At 37.7% G+C, this 6,581-nt stretch overlaps 1 long non-coding RNA gene across 3 annotated transcripts; it reads left to right on the top strand.

Annotated features, from left to right (window-relative positions):
• The first annotated feature begins 205 nt into the window (after positions 1-205).
• On the top strand, positions 206-5,881 carry LOC146884555 (uncharacterized). 3 transcript variants are annotated; one of them, XR_014996759.1, is made up of 4 exons: positions 206-348; positions 601-2,132; positions 2,270-3,031; positions 3,156-5,881. It is a non-coding gene; the product is annotated as an uncharacterized LOC146884555 (long non-coding RNA). The 3 variants fall into 3 exon arrangements; XR_014996757.1 differs by having other exon boundaries at positions 2,270-5,881; XR_014996758.1 differs by having other exon boundaries at positions 2,559-5,881.
• Positions 5,882-6,581: the final 700 nt, after the last annotated feature.

Consider the following 6,581-nt stretch of genomic DNA (forward strand, 5'->3'; position numbering starts at 1 on the left):
TTCCTGGTAAAACATTAATGCTGAATTCCAGGTTTCGCTTATACTAGAATGATAATTCCAAATGCCAAACAGAGTTTATCAAATTATTATATTATATAGTTCAACATTTACCATCACCCGTGGTCCAATAAACGAGTGGCACGTAGAAAAACGTCGGTGACGGACATTACCAACAACACCAGCAGGTAATTTTAATGAAACCACAAGATGAAAAGCGAAAAGGACAAGGAGGCACTATATCCGGATTTAAGAATCGCGACTTTCCTTTCTCTCTCTAAACATTCTCTCTCTAGAAACCTAGAGCCAAACCCTGAGCACACTTCACTGTGACAACAAGATCTAAACCTGGTACCAACTCTGTTCTTTTTTTTTTATTCTTCGTTTCTCTTTGGTGGGTATCACCGTTTGAATTTGTATGTTTTTTTTTTTTCTTTCTGGGGTTGTTGCAATATTGTTTGTTGTTCCCCTTTGTTTCGGTGGACGTCGTGGAGAAATCTGTGCAGTTTTTTTCATCTGGGTCATTTACATTTTTCAAATTCCCCGGGTGAAAAGCTGGGTTTTTTTAGTTTATTGAATGCTTGAAGTTTTAATTTTTGTTAGATACAATCTCCATGGAGGAACAAGAGAAGGGTTTGTGTGGAACATCAGAATCCGCAGTGAACCATGAGGGGAAAGTGGGGGGTGAAACCCTAGAAAGGTCTGTGGATTATAGGGGCCAGGTTCAGATGGAGGGTTCATTCTCGGAAGAGTTGGTTGGAGAGGGTTGGGATTGTAATGGGAAGGATGTAATGGTGGAGGTTCTGGTCTGATTGGTACATAGAAATGGTGAATGAATGATGAATATGCGGTGAATGATGCAGCGAAAGTGAAATCGACACTCACACGAGTTTCAGTAGGGAACTCTCACTCAATCGGAACTTAAGAGGTGAATATCTCTCTAGAAAGTGAGCTAAGACGAACAAGATGGAGTTATCTCAACCATTATATCATTCATCAAAGTTAGTTATAATGAAATGGCCTACACCGTCTAGCAAAGACCTAAGACCTAATGGTGGGGAAGGGAAAACGTGAGCAAGATCTCTAACCCTAACAGAAACATCAAAGGAGTACAAGTGTGGGACGCGTGAAGAACTCGAGAAGATGTTAGGGTTGGCTTTCGAAAATGAGGAAGCATCTAGGCTGCGCAGTCATGAATGTGGATTGGATCCGCGTGATGCAATTTCAAGAGAATGGAGAAGGGAAAACCCTATCAGAGGATGCAACTCGTGAGGTTGAAAACTGAATGCGGTCATCCTTTCTAAAGCTCGCTCCCAAAGGTGTTAGGTTGTCACATATAGGCTCAAGCTGGCGCTTTGAGAAATGCGTGTCACATAATACTTGTACGCATTTCAGAAAGTTGGCACTTGTTGTAGGTTGCTGCATATTGATTGGTGTGCGAGAAATGGGCTGACTTCAATCAGCAAAATTTAGAAGCCCAAAACACATGATATAAAAGGCACACATCAGCTAATTGGTTTTCACATTGCAAGGTCAAGATGTTGTTTGAAGAATTGTGGCTTGCGTGAAGACTACAGACCCAATACTTCAGTTGGTGACTTGGGCTGCAAATAGAAAAGGCCCAATTAGATGCAATCATTTTTTTAAGAAAATAAGAGAAAATTAAAAGGAATGGGCCTAAGCCAATGCAATAGCCTTTAAGGGTGACATTCATCAACACTCAACCCCTTCCAACCTTAGCTCCTTCCAAACTCAGCACCAGCTTGCCACTTAACCCCGCCGCTGCTCGAGCCCAACACCGTTCCCACCCATCTCGAGCCACTCTAAACCGCAAGCTTGTCACCGCTATTCAAGCATTGTCGCCGCTCCGCAGGGTATTCCCGTTTCAACTTCGAAATCAATTAATCCTTTTGTTATTTGTTGAGATTGAGCAGCCGCAACCACGACCTCGCTGAGCAGTCGCAACTATGATGAACGCAACCACAACCACCACACCCAATCTCAAGCAATGCTGTCGTTGTTCGAGCATTTCCGCCGCTCAACCCACACCAGTAACGAGCTTGCGTGCCCTAACTGCGAGTCCTGTGTTGTCGCACCACCCACCACCAAAGACTCTGTAGTCCACCAACAACTCGGTAATGAACTCTTTTATGTGTGTGTTGTTTTCATTTGTGTGTGACGAACGAACTAGCCACTCGTTATTGCAGCAAGGCGTCGTGGGTCTTGCGAAAAAATGTAGTTTCTTCTTTAATATATGTTCTCTTATTTGCAGCCAACATGAACAAGGTGTACTTTAACAAAACTGTTGTCTTTACGCATTTAATGTATGCCAGAAGTGGTCGACCATTGTATGGTCGGTTCATAGGTTGGAATCACATAAGCTTGTGGCATTCCCTCGTAAAAAAACATTTGTCTCCAGAATCCATATATCTCTCAGCTGAGTGTGTCAGATTTAACTGAAATTGTCCGAAAGTATCATGTGATCTATTCTCAAGATCCTTCATTGACGTTGATCAATAATGATTTTTTAAACAATGAAATTTTGTATGTATTTGGGCCAGTTGACGACCAGAAAGGTGTGTTAATTGCGGAAGCAATAGAAGAAATCAACAATATTGCTGGGCTAGCATGTTCTGAAGATTTTCTTGAAATGCAAGATTTATGTTCGTCATTTGGACAACCACCACAGCAGAGGCGGAGGAGGCAGGAGATGGAACCGATTTTTCCCTCTTCATCAAATGCCCGAGAGATGGCAAAGTTCAGAAGGGAGTTCGGTTACATGGGCCCCATAGCTGTACAATTTTCCAGGGATTTGCAACTTCTACCACTCCTAGAAGAAGATAAACAATGGCTGGTTTTAAATGTTGGTCCATCATCAGATAAATATTTAGCCATAGCAGAACATCCTTCTCACTTTAGGAGATGATTTCTCGGAACAAATCACGAAGAAGTTATTCTGTTGATCTTGAACAAATCACGAAGAAGTTATTCCGTTGATCTTGACAAAAGATCAAAATAATGAGAGTGATTGAAGGTACTCATGTAACTTGGTTTATGTTCAAAATTCTTGCTCACGTTTTCCCTTCCCTACCATTAGGTCTTTGTTAGACGGTGCCTTCTTTGTTTGTTTTCTCACGGCTACCTTTCATCTATAAAAGGTGCAGACCATTTCATTGTAACTAGCTTTGATGAATGATATAGTGGTTGAGATAACTCCACCTTGTTCGTCTTAGCTCACTTTCTAAAGAGGTATTCACCTCTTAGGTTCCGATTGAGTGAGAGTTTCCCACTGAAACTCGTGCGAGTGTCGATTTCATTTTCGCTGCATCATTCACCGCGTATTCATCATTCATTCACCATTTCTGCTGCGAGAACGAGGGTTTGACAATGTTCTATCGAACCGGCTGTCATCATGTGGTAATCAGAGCTCCGATTTCGAGCTTGGAGCGTGGAGGTCTTCAAAGATAAGTATTCGAGACTTATCTCTGTTGTTTCTTCTTCAATGTTTGTTTCCCTCTTGTTCATACTATGCTTGAGTTAATTTTCTGAGTTTTAATCTGTGCTGTTGTGATTTCTCATTGAAATTTATTAAAGTTTGCTTGTTCTAATTTTTCTGAATCAATACGGTGATGACTGTCTTTAAGCTTCTAATATGCCGTTCAATGCATGTCAATTAGGTTTGATTTCACTTTATTACTTAGCTTTGAATTTTCTGATCTTTGTTGTGTCTTAGGTCATGTTTAGTGCTTTGTATGTTGTTAATTCCATAACAGTTTCGTCTTTGCTTCAGTCTTTGTTCTGTTTTCTGAAATTAGTTTCTGTGTTTTGTTTAGTTATTTAATTGCTAGTAGATCAATAGCAATTTTTCTGCAGTGCATTTTTCCACTGATTCGTGTTGTTCTTGTTCAATTCTATTTAAAATTGTTTCTGTTTTCCCTCTGTGTTGTCTGAAAATCCTTTCCTGGCCAATGATTGTAATGATCGAACTATACTTATTCCACTGCATTCATGATATATCTAACCCTGTTCAAATTGTTTATGTGGAAGTTTAGTTGGTTTTGGTCCATACATAGGCTGAATTTTTGCTGCCTTGTTTGCTTTCGTCCAGTGTTTATTGTTTCCAGTCGTATTTTGTGCTTTTGTTGAGTCTTTGCCGCCTTGATTGCATCTGTTCTTGTGCTGAAACTCCATTTGTTGGCCAACTCTATTTTGTAATGTATCCACTGAGTTGCTTCATTCTGGTTATCTGAAATGTTGATGTGGATACTTAATCTGATATATGTGCTTGTGTTTGAAACAACTTTCTATTGGCAGTTCTATTTTTTTAAAAAATAGTTTTAAAGACTACACCTGTTTCAATTCACTATGCTCATTGCTTTGCGGTGTTTGTTAGTTTGAGTTACTATATGCAATCTGTTTTGGCCAATTATTTGAAAGCTAAGTCACATTTCCTGGTTTTATGTGCTTAGCATAGTCTTGTGAGTCTTGTACCATTACAGTTGAGTCAAGCCTGTAGTTTCTGATTGGACCGTGAAGCTTGTACTTAAAATTCATATTTTGCTGTTACTTGCTTTAATATGTGAGAAGTGCTTTTGTTCAATCGTCTTTGCTGCCGTTGTGGTCTACCACAATTTGGTACCTCAGCTTGTTCACTTGCTTTTATTTTGGCAGCATTCTGTTTTATCAGATTATTGACATTAAAATTGTTTCAGCATTCTGTCTGGTCCAATTGAATGCAGTAGTGGTATCAAGCTTTCATTTACTCTTGAGTGCCTCTATTGTGGCCGGATTCATTGCTTGCCTCCACAATTCTGGTGCTATTGCTTTGATTTGCTGCTAGTTTCTTTGTTCACACATGTCCAGATTTTGAGATTGCCAATTGATTTAAAATGCTGCAAATTTTGTGATCTGTGTTGAGGTTTGACTCAAGTCTGTTGCATATTGAAATTTGTTCTACACTGGCCAAACCTCTTCTGTTTGTCTTGTATGTGTTTTCATCATTGTTTTTGAGTTGGATCCTTGTAATCGAAGTGAATTGTGATTTAAAGAAAAAAATGCATATGTGATCTATATGAGTTGAAAAGAAAATCTGTAAAAAAAAAAGAGAAAAAAAATATGATGAGAAAATCTGGAATGAAAGATATTGTTTGAGTTATTTGAGTGAAAAGAAAGTGAGGCAAAACAGTTCACAACTTTAGTCTTGACTATCCATTTCAAAAACAATTTGCATATGTTCTTGATTGAATTTGTTTGAGTTTGGTTTTATTCATCTTATTCTAGACCTATTCCTTAGGTTCTTTTTTGTGTGTCAACCATTCTTGTGATTCCTTATTTTGCTTGATTGTCTTTCTTGTTTAATCATTTGAGTTTGTCCATTTATTCTGTCAATTGATGTTGTCCAATTCTTCCATTTGAGATTTTCTTGATTTCTTAGCTTGCTTCGTTATCACGTGAATCTAATATCTCTGGTTATTCCACTTTGGCTTGAATCTCATTGATTTGGCAGCTTTGTAGGTGAATCCTTGTTTTGATGGTGCAGCTGTTGTGAGTGGCACAACTGTGAGGAAAGACATTTGAGTGACTATTCGAGAGAAATTGAGGAGTGAGTTAGGACTACAATTGCAAGAAAGACTAGAGGGAGAGATCTAGATGTGGGCTGGACCGAGAGAGATATATGGGAAGCAGCCAACATCCAGTTTTATTTTTTTATTGTTGTTTGTTATGACATAATTTTGTGTAATATTTGTTTTTAGTTTTATGTTCATTTGCTTTGGGATGGGAAAATGCAATATTGCAATTCCATTCCTTGGCTGTTTGTAATAGCTAGTTTAATCGTGTAGTTTGGAAGAATTAAGAGTTTCCAAAGTGCCACTTATTTTTTCCATAGGTTTCGCCTAGTTGATTTTAATTTTCTTGCTCTTTATGTTTTCTGTTAAATCAACAGGTGTTATGCATGTTTGATGTTTCTGTTTTACCTCTATGTGATATCTAAGTGCAAATTTTTAAACACTTGATCTTTCTTTGGTCATAGGTTTTTTTTAACATTCCTAAGTAGGAATATTACTTAAATAAATAATTAAAATAGAAAATTTAATATCAAAAAGTCGTGCTACTTATTATTTCTAAATGTGGGAAAATTTAAAATGTTTAAACATCGTGCCAAAATTTATAAACCGTAATAGGAGAGAACATTACAATCTTCAAAATTTCAAAACCATAAGTAAAACATAGTAAAAAAAATAGTAAACATCTCCTAGCTCTAATTACTAAGTTAGTCTTCACTTCGTCACCTGAGCATTCTCGGCATCACTTGTATTAACATTTATTTTCGTGTAACGAATTACACGATCATCGTCATACACAAAGAGAAAGGGTGAGCTGATAAAAATAACACACACATATATATATATATATATATATATATATAATATCACAATATAAGTCATACACTTATCTTACTCATCTTATTCAATCTATTTAGTTCTTGGTTAAGACCTTAACTCCAAGGCCTTTCAGTCTTTAATCACACAAAAGGTTAGTTTTAGACTCAGGAATATGATGCTTACATGAATTTGCCCGCTTGT

The sequence above is a fragment of the Vigna unguiculata genome, chromosome 7, assembly GCF_037176805.1.
Source record: "Vigna unguiculata cultivar grain cowpea cultivar isolate G323 ecotype 2 chromosome 7, ASM3717680v1, whole genome shotgun sequence".
Classification (NCBI taxonomy): domain Eukaryota; kingdom Viridiplantae; phylum Streptophyta; class Magnoliopsida; order Fabales; family Fabaceae; genus Vigna; species Vigna unguiculata.